The 25,427-nt window shown below is 38.1% G+C and overlaps 1 pseudogene; it reads right to left on the bottom strand.

Annotated features, from left to right (window-relative positions):
- Positions 1–48: 48 nt before the first annotated feature.
- LOC131421898 (elongin BC and Polycomb repressive complex 2-associated protein-like) lies at positions 49–21,367 on the bottom strand (annotated as a pseudogene).
- Positions 21,368–25,427: the final 4,060 nt, after the last annotated feature.

The following is a 25,427-nucleotide window of genomic DNA, read 5'->3' as shown; positions in this document are numbered from 1 at the left end:
TAGTATTATTTTTAAAAATTCCCTTGTGGCAAATATATTAAGTCTTTTTTAAAGCGTTAGCTGATATGAAGCAAGGATGGAGGAGGATATCAAATAAATCCTTGCTTCAAGGCGATAAAGTCCTATCGATCTTGGATCTGTATGTCCGCTATTCCGTAGGTACCTGTAAAATTTTAAGTTGAAAAATGATAGTATTGAATGAGGAAAAATATTAAAAACACTGAAGACTCTTTCTTATTAATTTTTATGATGGAAACTCTTTCTACAGAATATAAAACGTATGATTGTCCTTGGCCTTCCAGAAATGAATATTTCCAGAAGTGTAAGAATTGTAAAGAACACATGAGCTTCACACACATTTTCTTTTCACTAACTTCTTCCTTCTTTCAAAAATTTACTTTGATCTTGTCACTAGTGCATGCCTTAAGCAGCTCAAAGGAAGTTTAAAGGGGCTTAACACTCCCTCAAGGTTGTTTTCCAGAGCTATGTTGGCAAGAGATATCAGTGTCAACTGGTCTGAACCAGATCAAGCCCCACTGCAAGGGCAGCACTTGCACAGATGGCCCAGAGATGACCAAAAGATGCCCTCTACTTCATCTTAATACTAAAATCTCAGCCCTAGGAGGAGCTTAGGCCTTATTAGTATAACACACCATGTATGAGCATGTTTTCAGACCATATCTATGCCAGCTAATACTTGCCTCTACATGTGACGATAAAATTTCCCTTTTAAATATTCCTTCCCCACCCAAAACAAAAGGACCTGCTTCCCTTTGTTCAGGGAGCCACGACTTTGGAAATGATTCCATGAGGTCTCCTATTTGCTGCAAATAAACTCTACTTTGTGTGACAACTACTTCTGGTGGAGAGTCTGATTTTAAGTCTCGCCAGGAAGCAAACACACTTTGGTTCAGTAATAATCTTAGATATACTCCAATGCATAGTGTATACTCTGTTCATTAGGAATTAAAATTTTGTGACACTTTTTCTTCTTTCTTTCCTTCTTTTCTTTTTCTTTCCTTTTTTCCTCTCTCATAAAGTACATCCCTTATTTTATTACCTATAGAATTACATACACAATTGCATGCCATCCCTATAAATTTGTCTTATACAGAATCTCTTCTGTTCACATTTTCATCCGTTCACTTATTTGATATTGTGATGGGACTTTAAGGGATACAAACATTAATGAAACATACAATATCTGCTTTTAAGGAGCTTATATCTAATAGAAAGGCACATCTCAACTACAATACATTGCATAATTTAAATGACCCAACATCATTACAATAAGAGAGATCAGAAAAGTTGGATAAAAGTGACATTAGGGTTGGGCAGAAATAGAGTAAGGCCACACCAAACATAAGAAACAGCATAAACAGAGGCAAGAAGTGGTGAAAATTCATGATATTTGTGTGAACATTCTCTTAAACATCTCAAGAAAAACACTGCCATCACTTTGGCATTTTTCCCTTTCTTTTTCTTTTTGTGTTAGATCTCATAACCTTTTCTCTATTCAGACACCAATCAAGTAAATCTACAAAGCAATGTTTATAAAACAGTTGAGATTGTCTGTTTTATACAAAGTGACTAAACATATGAGTGCTTTTCTTCAATGCTGGATTGGGAGGCTTTAGAAATGATATCTCAAGAATTCTGCCATTCATGGCTAGAGAAAATGAAATTCTTTGATGGAACTGCTGTTAGATTTACATTAAAATTCAGAGAAACAGCCTATCATACTTTAACTTATAATTAGATGAACAAGAGACAGGGTACTGGGTAACACAACGAAAAAAAAATTCTTTAACTTGACGATGTAACTTACTTATTGCGTTTAGGTTTAGATGGTGTTTAGTTGTTTCCAAAATTAAAATATGTACCCTAAGAGCAAACACTTATTTAGATTTGGTGAAGACTAAGAGGAAGACTGTGAAGAAATTCTGAAAGAGAAGCATTCCCAAAACCTTTTAAATGACAGACACATCTCTATCATAAGTGAAAAACTTCTCATAGTGACTATTTTAGAGAAGCCAACAAGGTTTTGATATGGAAATAGTTTCATGAGGTTAGGGATTGTGTCTGTTTAATTTGCATTATTTCTCCCTAGAGCTCATAAATAGTAGTTGAATAAATGAATAAATACAACCATTGAAAAACGAAATAAGCTAATTTTCCAAATAATTTTTGCTGGAAGAAAATCTGACATATAAGAAATTGTGATTTGTGAGACATGAATGATCTAGATTAAAAGTCTACATTTATTCAACTGTCTAAAGATAGCCAGCCCTGGTGGTCTAGTGGTGAAGATTCAGCCCTCTCACCACGGAGGCCTAGGTCCCTGTCCTGGTCAGAGAACCACACCACCCATCCGTCAGTTGGCATACTACGGCAGCTGCATGTTGCTGTGATGCTGAAAGCTATGCCACCAGTATTTCAAATACCAGCAGGGTCACCCATGGTGGGCAGTTTTCAGCAGAGCTTCCAGACTAAGATAGACTAGGAAAGAAGGGCTTGGCCACCCACTTCCGAAAAAACTGGCCATGAAAACCCTATGAATAATAGCAGAGCATTGTCTGATATAGCATCGGAAGGTGAGAGGATGGTGCAAAAAGACAGGGCAGGGTTCTGCTCTGCTGTCCACAGGGTGGCTAGGAGTGGGAATCATGTCAACAGGCACTAACAACAAAAGCTGTTGGCAAAGTAACTCAACCAATACATGAATAAGAGCATTGATTTTTATCTGACAAACTTGGAGTTGTGTCCTAGCTCTTCTACTTATTATTTGCATACCTTCTAGAAGTTATATCACTCTTAACCTTAGTTTCCTCAATAAACATTCGTCTGTGATTCCTTTTGATTTTTTCCATACAAATAGAAAGATAAGAAAGGTATCAAAATTTAGAGACTCTGTTGCAGTAAAAACACCCACCATTTCATAAATAAAAAATTTTAAAGATAGTGTTACTCATGAACCTCCCCCAAATTAATTATCTCATGAATTGTTGTATTTCTTCTATACATTTCTGCTCTTTGTAGGAAAAAATGTACAAACAAAAAAGTAAAAATGAAAAGTAACATCACTGCATGTTTTTTACATATCTAATGAATAATCATACCAATTTACATAGGATATCCTTAGGCAAAGTTCACATTTAAAAATTCCTAACAGGGTCTGCTCCGTGGCTTAGCGGTTAAGTGCGCGAGCTCCGCTGCTGGCGGCCCGGGTTCGGATCCCGGGCGCACACCGACGCACCGCTTCTCCGGCCATGCTGAGGTCACGTCCCACGTACAGCAACTAGAAGGATGTGCATCTATGACATACAACTATCTACTCGGGCTTTGGGGAAAAAAATAAAAGAAAATAAAAATTCCTAACAGACTACCCAAAGTTCATATTTTCTAGGAAAAAAGTCAACGTTTAATGTAAACAAAATTTAAATGCAACTTTATATTATAAATGCCTAAAATGTACATAACTATATATACAGATTGTATAATGCAATAATCCTAGGCAACCTTTATAAAATTAAACATATTAAAAAGGGATGTTAAATATGTATTTGCACGCATTAAAGCTCCTTTTCTATTATAAGCAAAAAAAAAGTGATAGGACATTAATATTACAAGTAATATAATTTAAACTCTCTTTTCTCACTCTGTTTCTTACCCTCTCCCACCTCCTGCTCTTGTCTGGGGTGGCTGTAGGAAAATATGGGGTAGGGTTGCAGTTAACATTGAAATTTCCACCATAGCATGTAAGTCTGGGGGAAAAAATTCTCTCTTCTTCACTAGGCCATAAGCTCTGCCTGGAAAATGACTTTATCTTACTCATCTCACATTCTCAAATGAATGAACTGAAAGAAGTATGACAGAATAATATTGTATGATACATACAAGTATTTTGCACTATTACCTTTTGGGTTTTTTTTTTGTTTTTTGGGTTTTTTTACCCCAAGGCCCTATACTCACAGAGTCAGAGGCATTTCTTTCGTGTATAGAGGCTGCATATAGCCAAAAGTAAAAATATAAATTGAGTTTCCAAATGGATTTGTAAAAAATTTATATATGAGACAATTCGGAAGCCAAATTAATTTCAAGTTTTCAAGACCCGACTTTTTTGAAACATAGAATTTTTTATGAATGCCAAAAGCTTGCCTAAAGAACTTAGTCTATAAAAGCAGGCTATAAACATAGATTAAAAAGAGAATAAAAAGTGAGGCTGACCGTTGCCGAAAGTGTGTTACTTTTGCTACCTCAGGGAATGGAAGAAGAAATGAGGCAGGAATGTCCGGGAACGAAGAGAGGTAGAGAGAGGATGATAAAGCATCGGTACTCTATAAGTCACACAGGCAGCAGCGTAATGAGTACCAAGGAACTGCACAGGCTCTGCCAAGTCAGCACCATCTATGCCTGTGACAGAGTCAACTGGGGGACAAGCGATCATCTATTGCACTTCATCTGCACCTGGGAGTGGCATTAGCTGTCCTCATCATTATCCGGTAAGGGCCTCCTATCTCCAACTGAGGAACAGATATTCAAGAGCAGGGGTCAACAAAATATTGCCCATGGGTCAAATACAACCCACTGTCTGATTTTGTAAATAAAATTTTATTGGAACATAGCCAAGCCCACACATTTACATATTTCCTATGGCTATTTTGTGCTGCAACAGCAGATTCATTTTGTATGGACTGTAAAGCCTAAAATATTTACTGACCCTATTCAAAAAAATTGACAACCACTGTTACAGAGAATAAATCTGAATTAAAGATGTGGAGTGCCCCAGATCATTCCATCTATGCTTCATTTCTATGGCACTAATTTCTTTATCAAATAGTATGACAGGATACAACTCTCCCCATTCGAAGATGAGTAATTGCTAAGAATGAAAGAGTTTTATAAAGAAACAGGGAGATGGAGGGGTAATAGTTGAGAGGAGAAGAAACATAAGCAAAAGACAAATGCAGAATATATACCAGGAAACAGAGTGCTCCAGAGTTTTAAAGAGATTACTTATTTAAAAAAAAAAGAAGAGCTCAGAGATGCAACAAATGAAAGATAAACAAGTCTCTCAAAAAAAAAAAAAAACCTCAAAGAAAAGACATAAAAGATTAACAGGAAGAAAAAAGTTAGGTGGATGAATACTCAATACAGGTAAGAAATGGGAAAATTCATTACAGGAATGAAAGGCACATTAGAAACAAGTAAAACTAGAATAAACACTACTGCAACCACATCCAGAGACATGGAGGACAGGCTTAAGGAAACTGCTCAAAAAAAAAAAAACAAAAAGAGACAAATATTTTAAAGTAACTTGGAGAAAAAGCTAATGAAAACTAAAGTTAGACAAAGGTGATTCAACAAACTTAAAACAGGTGTACCCAGACAAGAGAATATAATTAATAAAAGATAGAATCAAATTAACTAAAAGATAAAATAACAGAGGTTTTACTTAGACTTATAATTTCAAATAATAATAATAAAACAGAGGGTCAACACTGAGGAATTACTGGGATAAAGATTCCTATGGATTTCAACCAGAAGTAGAAAGGAGAAATAAAGACTTCTCAGGATATTCAATAACCTCTACAAAAACCAAGAGAAAAAATACTTGATCTCCAATTTTTATACTCAATTACTTTGTATTCCAATTACAAAGGCCACAGGCAAATATTCTTATCCATAAGAGATCTGATGGGTGGGACGAAATGATCACAAAACTTGGCCAACCAAGAGAGAAAACAAAGTAAAGATCTCAGTAACAGAGAAGCCATGCTAAAGAACAGAAGTGAACATTAATTTAAACAAGGAAATAAGGTTTAAAATCTGCAGGAATTATGTTAGAGGAAAAACATAAATGAAAATTTAAAAAACTAACAAAATCAAGAATTGAAATGAAAGGAGACAGAAAAATAAAAGTATGAGAATATCCTCATCTTTCACAGCAGGAAGCAATTTTGCATACTATCTAAATATGAAAGCCATAGTCTAAGAAAGGCTGATGACCTCAACCTCTTCATGTTTTCCCATAATCCTTCTTATTTAACTTTAATGGGATCTTGTAGGAATTAATATTTCTTGCTATAAAGAGACATGTATTGGTGCCAAACATTTATATCTAGGTTCTAGAGACAAACTAAGTTCAAATTCTAGGTCTATCACTTTTGGTTTTACGACTTTGGCTAAGTTACTTAACTATGCTTCAGTTTCTTCATTTATAAAATAAGGAAAATAGTATGTCTATCTAATAATAAAGTGCTTAGATAAATGCCAGCACATTGAGAGGATTCAATATATGTTTTCTTTTATTACTATGATTATCATCTCTCTTACAGTTGCATTATATTACAACTGGTTTGTGGCATATTATTCTATAAAGGATAATGTTAAGTCCAGAGCCAATGCTACATGTTTTAGTCATTTTAACACCACTTTTTCTCCTCCCCAAACCCCAGGACATAGTTGTATATTCTAGTTGTAAGTCCTTCGAGTTCTTCTATGTGAGCTGCTGTCACAGCATGGCTACTGACAGATGAGTGGTATGGTTGCATGTCTGGGAACCGAACCCGGGCCCTCGAAGAGGAGTGTGCTGAACTTGAACCACTAGGCGATCAGGGCTGGCTCAATACCACTTTTTTTTTTAATACCAGTTTTCTATTGCTGCATAACAAATTACCTCAAAACTTAGTGGCTTAACAAACAAAAATTTGATTTGCTCGTGATTCTGTGGGTTAGCAATTTGAGCAAGGCTTAGATGATCAGTCGTTTTCCTGGTCTTGAATTGGATCACTTCTGCACTGCAGTTATCTGTCCACTCTAGCAGGAGAGGATGGTCTCACTCACGTTCTGGCAAGAGGCAGGCTATCAGCCAGAGGACCTTGGTTCTCCTGCATTTACTCTCTCCAAAATGCTAGCTCCAACTTGTTTGCATTGTTAGCTCAGAGTTCCAACTCTAGCCAAAAGAAGTAAGCCCAACATGCAAGTGCAAGTGCCTCTGTTTGTGTCACATTTTTTAATGTCTCACTGGCCAAGGCAAGTCATACAATTAAGTCCAGACTAATTCAAGAAGTCGATCAACTCCACCTTTTGATGGCAGGAGCAACAAAGTCAAATTACAAAAGGTATGAATAGACAGAAGAGAAAAATATTGCCACCATCTTTGAAAATAATCTTCCGCATTTGTCCAGTTAGATTTCCTCTCCCTGGATTTTTGGATCTTGAAGAGAGGAGCAAAGAGATCAAAAGTTGGCATCTCATTCAATTCCAAAGGCATTATGCCCAGGCTGTAACTACTACTGTTGTCATGGATCCTGGTTCCTAGTGTTCAGAACTGTTTTCATTCTTGCCCTTTTCCATGTCATTGCCAAGCACCCCATTGTTTCTTTGAGCCCCTGCGACCCTGCCAGTATTTCTTTTCTTTTTACCTCTTAGCCAGCATCAGTTTCTGCAACTTGCAAATCAAGAATTCTAAATAACACCCTAAATGTAAAACAACTGGTGTCTTTCCATTCATCTATTGTGTGTAAGGGGGACTTACATACAGAAAAAATGTTGGGAATGTTACATTATTTAAATTTGGACTTATATTTACATTTTTCTCATTCTTCCATTTTTGTATTGCTTTAACTATCTCCATGTGTAATTTCTCAGGAAAAAAAAAGTCTATTTTAAAGCTTTAAAAACTAGATTCAAACCTTTTTAAATCAACATAATAAATTTCTAACTCAGTGGTTCTCAATCTTAACCATTTTTTAATGTTTTTTCTTTTTTATGATTGTTTGCCTTTCCACATAAATTTTGAAATCAGCTTGTCAATTTCTACCCAAAACAAAGAGCCTGCTGGGATTCTGAATTGGATTACATCGATTCTATGGACTCATTTGGGGAGCAATGACTTTTTTTTTTTTTTTTTTTTGAGCACTGACATCTTAAAAAATTGAGTTTTCCTATCTATGAACTTGGTATATATTTCCATTTATCTATATATTTAATTTCTCTCTAGAAAAAACTGATGTTTTAATACAAGCTTTCTATCTTGCAACAATGGTAAGTCAAGTTGTTCTTGTTTGGTTTAAGATACTTTAGGATTTTTATATACACAGTATGTCATCAGTAAATAAAAATAGTTTAGCGTTCTCTAATTGTTTACCTTTAATTTCTTTTTCTTGAATTATTGTACTAGCTAGGACCTCCACTAAAATTTTGAACCAAAGTATTAGAGCAGACATCTTCATCTATGCCCCAATGTTAGTGGAAAAGTATTCAATATTTTACAGTTAGGTACAATGTTAGTTACAGATTCTTTTATATGGATTGTTTTTTTCCCTTTATCAGTTCATAGAAGTTTTTTTTTTTTAATTCTTAGTTCAGTGAGGTTTTCTCTTATTTTGAATCATGAATAACTCTTGAATTTTGACACAATTTTCTGCTTTTATTAAAATAATCATAAAACTTCTTAATCTGTTAATATAGAATATTACATTGATTGGTTTTGTATCTTAAACCAATCTTTCATTATGGGATAAACCCCACTTGGTCAAGATGTATAACTTTTTTAATATATCACTGGAATCAATTTGGTAACATTTTGGTAAAAATTTTTTCAACTATATTCATGGGAACAAGGTCTGTAATTTTTTTTTCTTGTATTTTGCTTCTCTGATTTTGGAGAACTCATAAATGGAGTTTTAAAATGGTCTCTCCTTTATTTTCTGAGAGAACATATGCAGCATTAGTTTTATTTCTTCCTTAAATGTCTAGCAGCACACACCCATAAAGCCATCTGGGCCTGTAGTTTTCTTACTGGGAATATTTTTAATTAAAACTTCAATTTATTTCATTGATATAAAGCTACCTAGATTTTCTTTTTCTTGTTGTATTAGTTTTGGTAAGCTGTGTTTTTTGAGGAATTTGTCCATTTCATCTAAGTTGTCAAATTTATTGGCATAAAGTGATTCATAATATTCCCTAGTACTTTTTAATACCTGTAGGATTTGTAGTTATATCCCATGTTTCATTCTTGATATTGGTAACTGGTGTTTCTCTGCTTTTGTCTTGATTAGTCTTGCAAGTATTTTCAGTATAGAATTAATACAAAATATTGTGCAATTCTCACTCCATCTTTCAAGACTTTTTAGCTTCTAAACTATTGCTACAACCTCTTTTGAAATTATGTAATATTAAATTTTAATTAACATTTCTACTAAAAACATGCAAAAACCTAAAATAGTAGGCAGGCCTTTGCATCTTAGAGATGAGAGACGACCCAAACAGACTTGTCTGCACTGGCCAATTACTGGCATTTGCCGCAAGCTCAATATTCTATAATAAAGAACTAGAACAACAGGAAATTATGTCCTTGACTTGGACAAATTCAAATTTTCCTGAATAAAGTTTTCTTTAAATATGAGCCAATTCTGAACATTGAATCTGAAATTCATTGTGGATTCAAATGAAATATATTTTTCTAATTCTAATACATGGGGTAAAAAGTAAACACTACCTAAATAAAGACAAAATGTTGTACCATATTGCAACACCCAAGAAAAAATGGCACATGTTGAGAAGTTTATAGTTATGGAATAATTGCAAAAGGAAAAACACGAGAGATTTGATAACATACTAAAATAATAATCTTGACAAATAATACAAATATTTTCAACAATATAGAATCCATCCTAAAAAATTCTTTTGTAAATTATATCCCCCTTTACATAAAATGTTTGCATTAAGCAAAAAGATAAAAAAATCACAAAGCCAATCAAAAGGTGGGAAACATTTGTTTCCAAATGACAATAAAAGTCACAACTTATTTTATAATATATATTTTGCCCAAAAAGGTGGACTATAGTCCACCTTTTTGATAGGTGTGTTATAACACACCTATCAGAATGGCTAAAAATAACAATAACAATAATACTGAATGTGGGTGAGGATGCAAAGAAATTAGATCAATCATATATTCTGGTAGAAATGTAAAATAGTACAGCCACTGTAAAAAATAGTTCCTTTTAATGCTAGGATTACCATAGTGACCACCAATTGCACTCTTAGGCATATATCCCAGAGAAATAAGAATTTATTACCTTTTTTTTTAGCCATTCTGATAGGTGTGTTATAGACCACCTTTTTGGGCAAAAAATATAACATATTGACTTTATAATTAGTCACTACAAAAAGTCACTACAGGGGCCGGCCCCGTGGCTTAGCAGTTAAGCGTGCACGCTCCATTGCTGGCGGCCCGGTTCAGATCCCGGTAGCCCACCGTCGCACCGCTTCTCCCGCCATGCTGGGGCCGTGTCCCACGTGCAGTGGCTGGAGGGATGTGCAGCTATGACATGCAACTATCTACTGGGGCTTCGGGGGGAAAAATTAATTAATTAATTAAAAAAAAAGTCACTACAAAAGTAGTGACTTTGTATTGTCATTTGGAAAAAATATTTCCCTCCTTTTGATGGCTTTGTGATTTTGTTGTCTTTTAGCTTAATGCTAAAAGGTACAAACTTCCAATTATAAGATAAATAAGTACTAGGGATATAATGTACAACATAATGACTGTAGTTAACACCAATGTACGATATACAGGAAAGTTGTTAAGAGAGTAGATCCTAAGAGTTCTCATCAGAAGGAGAATTTTTTTTTCTTTTTTTTAATTGTATCTGTACGAGATGACAGATATTAACTAAACCTATTGTGATAATCATTTCACAATATATGTAAAACAAACCATCATGCTGTATGCCTTAAACTTATACAGTGATAGATGTCAACTATTTCTCAATAAAACTGGAAAAAAAATCTCTTATTTTCAAGCAGCAACTTGAACATAAATGTTCATATCAGCTTTATTCATAAAAGCCCAAAACTGGAAACTACTTAAATGTCCGTCAGTGGGTGACATCGTACTACAAACTGTAGTACACCCATATAGAACAATATCAGAAATAAAAAGGAAAAAACTATTGATAGTTGCAACAACTTGGATGAACCTCAAGGAAATGATGCTGAATGGGGGAAAAAGGCCAGTTTCAAAGGATATGTACTTCAGGTGTCCATTTATATAACATCCGTGAAATAATACAATGATAGAGATGAACCACAGAATAGTGGTTGCTAGAAGTTAGGGTAGAGAAGGGCAGGTAGGTGTGCTATAAAAGGGTAGCCCATGGGAATCGTGTGAGATGGTACAGTTTAGTATCTTCTTTGTGGTAAGGGTTACATAAAGCTATATATCTGATAAAATTGCAAAGAACTATACACACATACCAACACAGACACAGAGGAAAGGACTACATACTCTGACAAAGCTCTGTGGATTTTACCAATATCAATATGCTGGTTTTGACATTGTACGTACTTTTATACTAGATTGTAAAATGCAGGAGGTAAGGTGAAGGGTACACAGGACCTCCCTTTGCACCTGCCTGCAAGCTTACAATTATTTCAAAAGTAAATATAATTATAAAGTAATTTCCATAAATTGAAGTGTATTTTTTGCTAACTTCTATGAACCAAGGACAGATTTTAAATCTTACTTAACTAAAACAGTCTTTCAAAAAGTCTTTTAAACATTTTTCAAATAGACAAAATCTTTTAAACACTTAAAATTTTATAAACAGATTAAGAACTCCTCACATTTAGGCACTGTATTCGTTTCCTAAGGCTGCTGCAACAAATTACTTCAAATTTAGTTGTTTCAAACAACCGAAATTTATTATTTTAAAACTCTGAAAGCCAGAGATCCAAAATCAGTTTCAATGAAGCAAAACCAAGGTGTTGGCAAGCCCGCACTCCCTCAGGATGCTCCAGGGGAAAGTTTATTCCATGCCTCTTCTAGCTTCCGGGGGCCACCAGCATTCCTTCACTTGCGGCCAAGTCACTCCAATCTCTACCTGCATGTTCACATTGTCTCCTCTTCCTCTATGTGTGTCTAATCTCCCTCTGCCTCTTTCATACAAGGACATTTGTGATAGCATGTAGGGTTCATCTGGACATTGCAAGACAATCTCTTCATCTGAAGATTAGGTCTGCAAAGACTCTTCTTCCAAATAAGGTAACATTCACAAGTGCCAGGAACTAGGAGGTAGACATTCCTTTAGGAGATATTATCAGCCAACCACAGGCAGATAGTATTACGTAACACTTAGTTGTATATTTGTATTATCATGTATTATGAAAAGTGAATTTGAAGGCACTTAATATGTTTTATTTATCATCATAAACTGTCAAGTGTGATCCTTTTTAGTTATCTCCTGTAGTAGATTGTTTGCAAAAACGAATATTAACAGTTCCTCCCAATACTGTACATGCTTGCTGCTCCTTCCATCAGGAGATGGACTCTATTTCTCCTTCTCTTAATTCTGGGCTGGCCTTGAGCTTGCTTTGACCAGTAGAATGCAAAAGTTCCAAGACACTATGCAAGTTCCAAGACTAGGCCTGAAGAAGCCTAGCAGTTTCTGCTTTCACTCTTTTGGAAGCTAGACATAACATAAAAAAGTCCACCTGCCCTGCTCAAAGTTCCACATCGAAAGGGAGAGAGAGGAGTCTCAGTCAGCTACCAACTATTCCAGCCATCTCAGCAGAAGCCCAGGGCACGAGAACTACGGCACTGACATTCTAGCCCCAATTGAACTGCCAGTTAACACCAACTGGAACAGATGAAGCAACCAGCTGAGCCCAGCCAACACACAGCATAATGAGAAATAATAAGTCATTATTGTTTGAAGTCTCCTTCGTTTTGGATGGTTTGTTATGTAGCAATAGATAACTGAAACATTTGCCTATGGGGAATATAAATTGAATATTTATTGAATTTAACTGAAAGTATAAAGATCTAACTCTACTGAAACTTAAAATATTGCCCAAGAAACTGTTCACAATGAAGCTAGACCCATGCAGAAGGGGTATGGATTAGGTTTTCAAATCTATGTAGTGATTTTCTTTTAACCACAAGATAAATATTAACCTTGAAAGAGACATTTAATTAGGTTTATGTAAAGCTCCATATGGTCAGTCTTATGTTTAAGCATTTTGTATATCAGAAATGAAATAGAGATTATCATAACAAAACCTGCAGACATCAAAATGAGCATAAGGGAATACTAGCAAAAACTCAACACACACAAAATTGATAACTTAGATGAAATGAACCAATTCCTTGAAAAACACAGAACTATTATAACTTACTTAATGTGAAACAGATCATTTAAGAGCCCTACAACTATTAAGAAACTTGAATGCATTATTTTAAAACTCTCACAAAAGAAATCTCCAGGTCCAGATAGTTTCACTGGAGAATCCTACCAAACATTTAAAGAATTAACTCCAACTCTGCACAATTTCTTCTAGACAAGAGAAGATGATAAAACACTTCACAATTCATTTTATGAAGCTAGAATTACTCTGATACCAAAACCATACAAAGATAGTTCCAGAAAAGAAAACTATAGATCTATATCCCTCATGAATATAGCACAAAATTCCTTAATACAACATTAGAAAACAGAATTCAACAATATATAATAAAAATTATACACCATGACCAAGTGAGATTTATTCTAGGTCTACAAGACTGGTTTAATATGCAAAAAATCAATGATGGGGGCTGGCCAGGGGGCGCAAGTGGTTAAGTGCGTGTCTGCTGCAGCGGCCCGGGGTTCGCCGGTTCGGATCCTGGCACGTACCAATACACTGCTTGTAAAGCCATGCTGTGGTGGGGTCCCATATAAAGTGGAGAAAGATGGGCAGGGATGTTAGCCCAGGGCCAGTCTTCCTCAGCAAAAAAAAAAAAAAAGAGGAGGATTGGCAGATGTTAGCTCAGGGCTGATCTTTCTCACACACACAAAAAAAAATCAATGATGTAATATACCACAACAACAGGCTAAGGAAAAAAAATCACATAGCCATATCAATTGATTCAGAAAGACATTTGACAAAATTCAACATTCATTTATGATTAAAAGCTGTCAAAAAAAAAACAACCAGGGGCTGGCCCAGTGGCATAGTGGTTAAGTTCGTCATGCTCCGCTTCAGTGGCCCGGGTTTGTGAGTTCGGATCATGGGTGTGAACCTACACCACTTGTTAGCCATGCTGTGGTGGCGACCCACATACAAAATAGAGGAAAACTGGCACAGATGTTAGCTCAGGGCAAATCTTCCTCAAGCAAAATGAGAAAGATTGTCAACAGATGTTAGCTCAGGGCGAATATTCCTCAACAACAAAAACAGGAATAAAAGGGAACTTTTTCAACTTAATAAAAATCATCTACAGAAAACGTACACCTGACGTGACACTTACCAATGAAAAACTGAATGCTTTTCCCTTAAGATCAGGAACAAGGCAAGGGTGTCCATTCTCATACCTTTATTCAACGTAGTACTGCAAGTTCTAGCCAGTGCAATCAAGCAAGAGAAGGAAAAATAAGGCATATAGATTGGAAAGCAAGAAACAAAACTTTCCATGTTTGTAGACATTCTGATTGCCTATGTTGAAAATCCCAAGGAATCTACAGAACACGGACAGTACTTTTATGCTGAAAACCACAAAGTGTTGATGAAAGATCTAAATATAAGGATAGACACATCATGTTCATGGATTAGAAGACTCAAAATAGTAAATATGTTAATTCTCCCTAAATTGATATACAAGATTAATGTAATTCCTATAAAACTCTCAGCAGAAATTTTTTGTATATATAGATAAGATTATTCTAAAATTTATATGAAAAGGCAAAAAACTAAAATAGCTACAACAATTTCAAAACAGAAGAATGAAGTGGGAGGAATGATTCTACCTGATTTCAAGACTTACTACATAGCTACAGTAATGAAGACTGTGGGAGGCTGGTAGAAGGATGGACACACAGACCAATGGAACAGAAGAGAGTACCCAGAAATAGTCCCATACAAATACACGCAACTGATTGACAAAGGTGCAAAAGTAATTTCAATGAAGAAAGGATAGCCCTTTCAACAAATGGCTCTGAAACAACTGGACATTCCTAAGCCAAAATATAATCTCAACCTAAACTTCACACCTTATATAAAAATTAACTCAAAACGGATCATGGACTTAAATATAAAATATAAAACTATAAAACTTTTAAAAAAGAAATCATTGGAGGAAATCTTTGAGAGCTACAGCTAAGTAAAAAGTTCTTAGACATGACATGAAAAGCAGAATCCATCAAAGCAAAAATTGGTAAACTGGACTTCAAAATTAAAAACTTCTGCTCTGTGAAAGAACTTCTGCTCTATTAAGAGGATACAAAAATAAGCCCAAGACTGGGAGAAAATATTTGCAGACTACATATCCAAGAAAGGACCTGTATTTAGGATCTATAAAGAACTCATACAACTCAACAATTAAAAATAATTTAGCAAATGGGCAAAGGACATAAAGACATGTTTCACTGAATATGATTTCTGGATGGCAAAAGAGCGTGTGAAATGAGGTTCAACATTACTAGCCATTAGGGAAATGCTAATTAAAACTACAATGAGATGTCACAACATATCTATCAGAATGGATAAAATACAGTGACAACCAAATTCTGGCAAGGATACAGAAAAACCGTATCATTCATACATTTCTGGTGAGAATGTAAAACAGTACAGCTTTCTAGAAAACTAAACATTCAACTATCATATAACCCAGCAATTGCACTCCTGGGCACATATCCCGTAGAAATGAAAACTTATGTTCCATAAAACCTGTAAACAAGTGTCCACAGCAGCTTTATGCATAATAACCCTACACTGGAAACCACCCAGAAGTTATTCAATGGGTGAATGGTTAAACAAACTCTGGTAAACCCATATCATGGAGTACTACCCAGAAATAAAAACAAATTATTGATACACACGACAACTTGAATGAATCTACAGAGAATGATGCTGAGTGGAAAAAGCCAATTCCAAAAGGTTTCCTACTGTGTGATTCCATTTATATAAAATTCTTGAAATGACAAAATGGTAAACATGGAGAACAGATTAGTGGTTGCCAGGAGTTTAAAGGGGGTTGGCGGCAGGAGTGAAGTGGTTGTGGTTATGAAAGGGCAACTACAGGGATCCTTATAGAGATGAACTGTTCTGTGACTTGACTTGATCAATGTCAATATTCTGATTTTGATGTTGTAGTATAGTTTTGCAACATGTTACATTTGTAGGAAACTGGGTAAAGGGCACACAAGAACTCTCTATATTATTTCTTAACAACTACATGTGAATCTATAACCATCTCAAAAGAAAAATTTTTTTAAAAGTCAACTCATTAAAAAAAATTATGCATTTTGTTTTTTTTGCAAGGGAAGATTTGTCCTAAGCTAACATCTGTTGCCAATCTTTCTCCTTTTTTCTTCCTTTCCCCCTCTCAAAGCCCCCATTCGTAGTTGTATATAGTTGTAGATTCTTCTGGTTCTTCTGTGAGCCACCACTACAGTATGGCTACTGACAGACAAGTGGTGTGGTTCTGCACCTGGGAACCAAACTCAGGCTGCCAAAGCAGAGCGCACAGAACTTTAACTGCTAGACCATGAGGGCTAGCTCAAATTATGCATTTTTATGTTGATAAAACTGGCTAAATTTAGTGAACCCACTAAATCTCATCTGCTAGTCTAATATAATCTTATTACTAAGAATGTTGAAAGAGGAAACTTTCTTGTAAATTCAGAAACTACACAAATCATGGAGTCAAAACACCCATTTACTTTTATGCCTTACTTACTTGACAGCATCTGATGCCTGCATACTGTTCTCCCAAGGGTATTTGCTATTCTTTTCACTTTAAAGTATGGTTTAAGCTATACTTTGAATAAATAATATACTAATATGGTATTAAAATATACTAATATGGTATTAAAGGGCATAGAGTGAAAAATATCTTCCCATCCTTTCCCCTTAGCACACTATAAGTCACTCCTACCTCCCTATAAGTCACCAAAGTCCTCCACAGAATATTTGGTGCATAGTCAAGCTAATATGTGTTTTCTCTCCACCTACCCAACCTGGTTTGTTTTTACACAATTATTACCATATGCATAATTCTGCATCTTGGTTTTTCACTTTAAAAAAATCTTCAAAAAGTTTTGCTCTCAATAAAAAAACTCCTGGACGTGGTACTGCTTGATCAAAGGGTATGTGCTTTCATAATTTTGATAAATGCTGCCAAATGACCCTTTATAAAAGTTATTTCAATTTGTACTACCATGAGCGGTGTATGAACTCTCATATATTTCCCTCTGCCCTCTTCAATACAGTGAATAATCTTTTTGATCTTTGCCAATCTGATAGGTGAAAAAGCTCCCAGAGTAAGCATTCTATTCAAAGATAACAATCAATTAATCTTATTGAAAGGATACCTTAGTGCATTCATCACAAGGAAATAAAGTGACCTTCACGACTGAAAGCAGCTCTATCCCATTCAAGTGATACTGTGCATTTAAAACCACCCTGTAGCCCAGCCTCTAGGGCTTGTTTTTTGCCAAGAAATATGAGACAACCATTGGTCAAAGTTAATATTTAAGCAGATAAATTTGTTTATCAAAAAATTATTCACAAATACTTCCAGAAAAGTAGTTAGGACTTGTATTATGTTATAAGGCAAATTGGAAATAAATTTAAAGATGCCTACTTGAATGTTTTATGCATCAGACTATGCCCGTGGTTTTTGTTAATAATGCCATCTGCTCAGGAACCATTTTAAATTCTGCTCTGCATAGGAATATATTAATATATCCAATCATGCATATGTATATAATAATTAACATACTCTCCAAAAGAATTTGAGAAGTAAAAGTTTTCAGAGCTTTTGATAATCACCAAGATCGCTTTCAGATTTACCATTCTAACCATTCTAGTCAATGATTTTTTAATTGCCCAATGAACCCTAGAGTTCAAAGGAATGCAAATTTTTTACCTATACACCCACAAGTTTTATTTTACGACTGGACGAGCATATTTTCTAACATGCACAGGGTAAAATTTGAACTGTGATCACTGGGTAAATTAATAATTATAGATTTTAGGTTTTAGTAATTATTCTAACATTTTAAATTTTCAATAATTGACAAGTAGGGCATCTCATCTGATTACTGGTATCCCAAATAGCTATTACTCAATTTAAAAATTCTTTACTATTTGCTATGGTTTGAATGTTTGTGTCCTCCTGGCCAATTCATATGTTGAAATTCTAACTCCAAGGTGATGGTATTAGGAGGTGGGGCCTTTAGGGGTTCATAAAAGAGAGCCCAGAGAGCTAAGCAGTCTCTTCCACCACGTGAAGATACAGTGAGAAGGCACCATCTGTGAACCAGGAAGTGGGCTCTCACCAGACACCAAATCTGCTGGTATCTTGATCTTGGACTTCCCAGCCTCCAGAACTGTAAGAAATAAATTTGTGTTGTTTAGAAACTACCTAGTTTATGGTATTTTGTTACAGCAGCTTGAACGGACTAAGACAGTATTTCTTATTTACTTTATTAATTGGATGACAGAGCACTTATTTCCTAGAAACATGTATAAATACATTTATTAATGCCATTAAAATACAATGTCTTGAGTTACATTGATCGGAAGTATAAAATTCTTTTTTTTAAATTTTTTGTTTATTGCAATAACATTGGTTTACAACATTGTATAAATTTCAGGTGTACATCATTATACTTCTATTTCTGCATAGATTACATCATGTACATGCACCCCTGCGTTCACTGCAGCGTTATTCACAATAGCCAAGACTTGGAAGCAACCTAAGTGCCCATCAAGGGACGAATGGATAAAGAAGATGTGGTATATATACACAATGGAATACTACTCACCAATAAGCAACAATGAAATCCAGCCATTTGTGACAACATGGATGGACATTGAGGGTATTATGCAAAGTGAAATAAGTCAGAGGGAGAAGGTAAAATAATTCTTGAATCAAGTATATAACATGCAATCAGAAAAAGAAAACATGTCAACAAACAGTAAAAGATTATCTGTCTTTCAAAATAGTGTTAATTCTTATCTTCCTGAAAAAAGAACACATTGAATGTTTCTTGGAGGAAAATGGTCAATGAATTCAGTCATATATGTTGATAATATCTTTTACTCCACCAAATATACATGGGTCATTGATCATGTAGATCGAAAAGGCACTCACGCTCACAAAAATAAAATAGACGATTCTGATGGCCCAATACTCCAAATTTAATGAGAGACATACACGTACTCAGGGAAAATTCAGTCCATCATCAAGTACTCATTAAGTACCTACTATAAGTCAAGCCCAATACTGGCCGCCAAAGACATTAAGTAGGTCTGTGTCTCAGCACCGTTCTTGCAGAAACGAGGCTGGGTGGGGTACTGAGCTCGGTGGGGTTGCTTCGTCAGAGAACGCTATTTCCTAAAGCAAACACATTGTTCCCGGTATCCCGGGAAAGCAACCAGGCACTGCCAGGCATAAAACAGCTTTAAAAACTGGGTGATGAGGAGCCCATAAAGCAACCACTTCGTGTTTCTGGGCAGGGAACCATACAAACGGTGCAGACTAAGCTGGGTCTACCTTTAGGACCTGGAAGGGAAACGGTCGGACAGGGAGAAACGGTCGCAGTCTCATTTGCATAAGCACCCAAACACTGCTGACGTCAGCGCGCCCGAGTGCGGACCCCGCCCCGTCTTACTCCAGCCTTGCCCACGAGGGAAGAGGTTGGAAGGGGAAGGGAGAGCTGGCCACCGCAGAGCGCCAGCCTGGGGGCTTCGCTCTCCGCGAACGCGGGCTAACGCCCTTCCTAACGGAAAAGAATTCCCCCGCTGCGGCCTCTGAGACCGGGCGGGTCACACCTGTCCCCGCGACGTCTCGGGCTTTTTGATTCATTCATATTTATAAGGCTGGTATGCCTGCGTGTTACGACTCAAAGGCTCTCCCTGTACTCAAAACCCTCCTCTGCCCAGGCCACGCACAGACCAGCCACGGGTCTGGGTTTCCAATTCCTCCCACCCTTTCCTTAAAATCCCAGCACCACCACCCTCCCCGCCAGACGCGCAAATTCCTGGCTGCGCAGAAATACACAAGCTGCTTTCTTCAGGGGCCACGTGCCTTGCGCACCGCGAAAGGCCCACTTTAGCACCACTTATCGCAGGTTACTTCAGGCAAGAGGGAACTGGAGTCACGTGAAAACACACCACCTTCAGTAGTCGCCTTCATCAGTTGCAAAAGCAACCAGAAGCGAATGAGGAATGAGGCTGGCTCTTCTCCCCGCCCCACCGCCCACCCGCACGAGGATCGGCTTCCAACTCACCTAGAACCGAAGCGCCTCGCTCCGTCCCGACCCTCCCAACTTTCCTCTCGGACCTGCCCCAGTCGGACCCCACCCTTCAGGCAACGCTGACTTGACTTGGCAACGACTAGTCTCTCGGGGATGTTGTGGGCAGTTTCCACTACGAGAAGGAAGGAGGGATGGCGGCACGTTTCGACCCATGTGCTTCCCCCTACACGCCGCCTCTCGCCCCCCGATGGTGCACAGGTGCAGGACGCGGAGCCTGGAGGGTCGCCCGCTGAGCCCAGCTTCGCCCTCCCAGGGCTTCGGAGCCGCCCTCCCTCCCCTCCCTTCAGGACAGAGCTTGAGTCCTTCCCGGAGTCTATCCATCCATTCCGCTCCGTCCCCGGGCTCCAGGGTGGCTAACGGTGAGCCCCACCCTACCTAACCCGTGCCCTTCGCGGTAGGAGCGTGTCATTACCGTTGGCGTGTCTTGAGGGGCGCCTCTGACTGCTTCCACGTCCCGACAGTAGCCGCAGTCGCCAGAGGGTCTGGTCCAGGTGCAGTGACAGAGGCCGCGAAGGAGCGGTCTGGAGAGAAGCGGCTGCTCGCCTAGGGCGGGCCCTGGGGCTGGGTGGAGGGCTCGCTGCCCTGCGCGCTGGGAAGGAGAGAGCCGGCAGCGCCTGTGTGTCGGCCTGGGACAGAGCACGAGATGCAGCGCGCGGGTGCGTGCGCGCGGGTGTGTGCGAGTGTGTGAGAGAGGGTGTGACGGAGGCGCCCACGTGCCCGGCCCGCCGACGCTGCGGCCGCCGCCAGGCTGCGGGGGAGACGGGGAGGCTGCGGGCGGCGGGGGAAGGGAGCCAGGTCGCCCGGCGGGGCGCCGCACCTCCTCGCCCCACCTCCCCGCCCCGCCGCCCTTGACGCAGAGCCGCTGCGGCTGCCCCGCCGCGCACGCCCTGCGCTCCGGGCTGAGCCTCCGCGGGCGGGAGGGACCGGGGGAGCCCGCTCCGGAGCAGAAGAAAACAAATTCCCCTGCCTTCCCGTCCTCCCCCAACCCACTCAACCGAAAGAGTAGGCACCGGTTGCCCGCCCCCCGCCTTTGTCTCAGCGATGACAATAGACATGGTCCTTCCTCGCACCCTCTGAAGATTCTCCGAGAGTCGGTGACGGGACTAGAAGTGGGTGACCCAAAGAACCCTTTTCCCTAGCTTTCTTTCCAAGCTAGCCATTTACATCTCTTGCAAGAGAAAAGCACTCTGGGCATTGGCTTCTCCATCAAATCGGATAGCGCTCAAGGATTCTGGCCAGGTTATGAAAGGCTGTTTTAGGGAGCTGGTCCTCACCCCATGTTGGTCCCTTAGCATCCGACTCTTCTCCAAGGGGTCTCACTACAAGATGAAGGCTGACTTACTCCTTGTAGCAATCAAGACATACTCATAATTAAGTCACGTGGAGAATTCCTAAAATATACATCACTGCACACAAAGCTTAGCCTCCTTTCGAAAATGGCTGAATCTTCCCCTAAACAGGGCGTATGTCTAGAAACCAAATTTTATGTCCTTGAAACTTTTGAAATTTGAAAGAAATGGAAAATGAACCCGAAACATATTACAGCAGAAAGGTTCACTGACTTGGTGAAGGACATTTTTCACTTCCAGATGATTAATATCACCGCTAAAGAAAATACCTTTGTGCACTTTCAGGCCTTCCAACAATCCCTCAGATTTTGACGGTTTGTATCCAATTAAGACTGAACTAAAAAATAAGGCCATTGCAGACAGGTTTTTCAAGCAGTGAAAAATCTCCTGGAAAGAAATCACAAGACCTAAATTTCAGGTCAGAACATTGCTGCTAATCCTTAACTTTTTTTTTTTTTTTTTTTGTGAGGAGATCAGCCCTGAGCTAACATCCGCCAATCCTCCTCCTATTTTGCTGAGGAAGACGGCCCTGGGCTAACATCTGTGCCTATCTTCCTCCACTTTATATGGGACGCCGCCACAGCATGACTTACCAAGCAGTGCGTCGGTGCGCGCCCGGGATCTGAACCAGCGAACCCCGGGCCGCCGCAGCGGAGCGCGCGCACTTAACCGCTTGCGCCACCGGGCCGGCCCCTAATCCTTAACTTTTAAAGCAGCCAAGAGAGCTTTTTCTCAGTCTCTTCCAAACCCACCTTTAAAATATGAAAGAAAAAAATTAAATTGGATTTGATCCACTGGATGCCCCTCCTCCGCCATGGGTAAATAAATACAGATGCCCCGCAGGTAAAACAAAAAAAAGAAAACACAATTACAGTAAGCCTTTTACAGGACCTCTTGCATCATTTGCTTTTTATTTCACATGTTGGTGACAGGCAAATATTTATGTTGATATATATCATTTTATATATGCTGAAATTGAGATATAGTACAAATAATACCGGTAACAACTGAGAAGAATTTAAGAAAATAACTAGAGCTATGTCCTCTATAATCAGGATTAGGCTTATCTGTGGGAAAAAAGTTTTCTGTATGTCAGCAGGAATGGTTTACAGTAGTACCGAGAAGGCCTAACTGCCTACAATCTCCCCTCACACTTTTTCACTGATGTTTGACACCTATCTTAAATGCAAGTACAAAGCTACAAGTCACAAAATATTTGTGGAGTAATATCTTCAAAATTGACTCATACTAATTTATGTCTTAATGCCAACAAGAAGAAATAAGAGAAAGCAGCTATTGAGTTTCCCACTAAGTACCTGGGGCTTTGAAATAGCTTATTTAATCTTCTCAATTAATTAATGAGGTGATTTTTCCTAATTTAGAGATTAGACAGAGGTGATACTCAGGAAAAAAAAATTGCAAAAAGTCTCACAGCTAGTTCTATGACAGAATGGGGATTTAAACCCAGATCTGGCTGGCTTCGGAGATCATGTTTTTTTATGCTATCTTGTAAGCTTTTAGTGAATGTATAGATTTTAAGAGGAGGAAAGTGTAGAATTAACACAAAGGCTAGGCAACTTTGAAAATAAGAAGCCAAGTAGAGGTGGAAAGCTCCCAAAAGGAGAGCCTGGGAACTCCAGTCATGGAGATGAGAAGTATCCATTTTTAAATTTTAACAATAAAGAGCCTTCCAAGATTTCATGTTCAATTGCTAATATCTTTTAGCTAACGATTCCTGAGTGCTTTCTCTGTCACACAGTAGAAAAATGACCACATGGTGTTGGTGTAGGCAGAGGAGGCAGCACACAGAAGGGGAAGAGTAGAACTTGGAAGAAGATTCCAACCTACAATTAAAGGGAGACTAGTCTTTTTGGCCACAGTATATTTAATAATATTAGCAAGTATTGAGTCAATATTAAGTATATGCCTTTGCAATGTGTGTAATAATTTGTATGTCTTATTTTTCTTAATCCTTACACCAACCCTATGATGTAGGTACACTTATTGGCCACACATCGCAGAAGAAAAAATTGAGACTTTGGTTGTCCAAGTTCACACAGTCAGAAGGCAACTGTTAGATACTGTAAATAAATACCTGCCCCTATCTAAATCACTTTTTGAATTTGATAACTACTTTTAAGCACCAAATCCCTCAAAATGACAATATTAGGTAAAAACTCCCAAGGATGTAGCACCCAAGTTCAGAAAAACAATTCAAAGATTTACCAAAAAAAAAACTTTTAAAACCACAGTATTAAAGACAAATATTGAATTCAATTCACATCATAAGATTATGTTAATTCATTTTCCTATACTGTTATATAGGCAGTATATTGTGGAAATTCTTTTTTTTAGTCTAATCAAGATTTTTATTGTATTATCCTCCATACCAAATGTTATTTGATATAGTTTAAAAATTTTTATGAAACCAAAGTCTACACAACCTCAAAATATCTAGTGAATTTTTTGTTCCTCCTACATTTTCATGACTGATAAAGGGCTCAGAGGTAGAAACAGGGCAAGTAACTAGATTATCTGATGTCTCTATCGGTAGAGGGTGGGTTGACTGAATTGACAAATGTCAAAGCTATCAAATAAATTTTTTAACCAATTGGCTAAGATCATGAAGCATTCAAGACAGTAGACAATGATTGAATTTTGTTAACGTTTCTGCGTTTTGTAGATAAAGCCCAAATAGCTCTGACTAAAAATACCAACAAAAGCTGTCACTTTGTTGACATAGGAAATGTGCCCCCTGCCTCTATGTACTGACCTTGGTCACTAAATTGTTAAGTTACTCTTTAATTGTAAATATCTTTTATATAATAATAGATTATATTCCTAAAATATATATGTCAAGTACTGTGCTCAGCATTAAACCAGCTCTACAACTACTTAGAGATCAAAAAACAAAATGTTTGGGGGCCGGCCTGGTGGTGTAGCAATTAAGTTCGAATGCTTCACTTTGGCAGCCCAGAGATCACAGGTTTAGATCCCGGGCACGGACCCTGGGCACGGACCAACACACTGCTTGGCAAGCCATGCTGTGGCAGCGTCCCATATAAGGTAGAGGAAGATGGGCACAGATGTTAGCCCAGGGCCAATCTTCCTCAGCAAAAAAGAGAAAGATTGACAATGGATGTTACCTCAGGGCTAATCTTCCTCACAAAACAAGAAAACAAACAAAAAAAACGTTTTATGATATTTGTTTTGTATGCCATGCCTTACGCAAGCTGCTTTTGCTTTGATTCACTGCGTAACCTCCTTACTGATTTATTCAAATTCTGTAGGCTCCATGATCTAATCTAAAATCTAAATTATTATTTTAATACAAAATACCCACTCATTGAATAAACTTAAAAGTATAAACTTGTACATGGTATACCGTTGTAGGGGAGGAAGACAATTCCTGTACTCACTCTAGGTCCTTTTGGCTGGCCTAAGAATTAAATTGACATGAGACGGAATAACAGGAGAAAATAAAACAAAGCTTTATAACATGTATACATGGGAGAGACTCAGGAAAACTGAATAACTCAATAAAATAGTGGAGGCTCTCATCTTAAATAGCATCTTCGGGCCTGCCCAGTGGCACAAGCAGTTAAGTGCAAGCACTGTGCTGCAGTGGCCTGGGGATCTCGGGCGCCCACCGACGCACAGCTTGGCAAGCCATGCTGTGGTGGCGTCCCATATAAAGTGGAGGAAGATGGGCGTGGATGTTAGCCCAGGGCCAGTCTTCCTCAGCAAAAAAAGAGGAGGATTGGCA

The sequence above is a fragment of the Diceros bicornis genome, chromosome 25 (genome assembly GCF_020826845.1).
Source record: "Diceros bicornis minor isolate mBicDic1 chromosome 25, mDicBic1.mat.cur, whole genome shotgun sequence".
Taxonomy (NCBI): Eukaryota; Metazoa; Chordata; class Mammalia; order Perissodactyla; family Rhinocerotidae; genus Diceros; species Diceros bicornis.
Note: the sequence above shows the minus strand (reverse complement) of the source record. Positions and strands in the feature narration are given on the sequence as shown.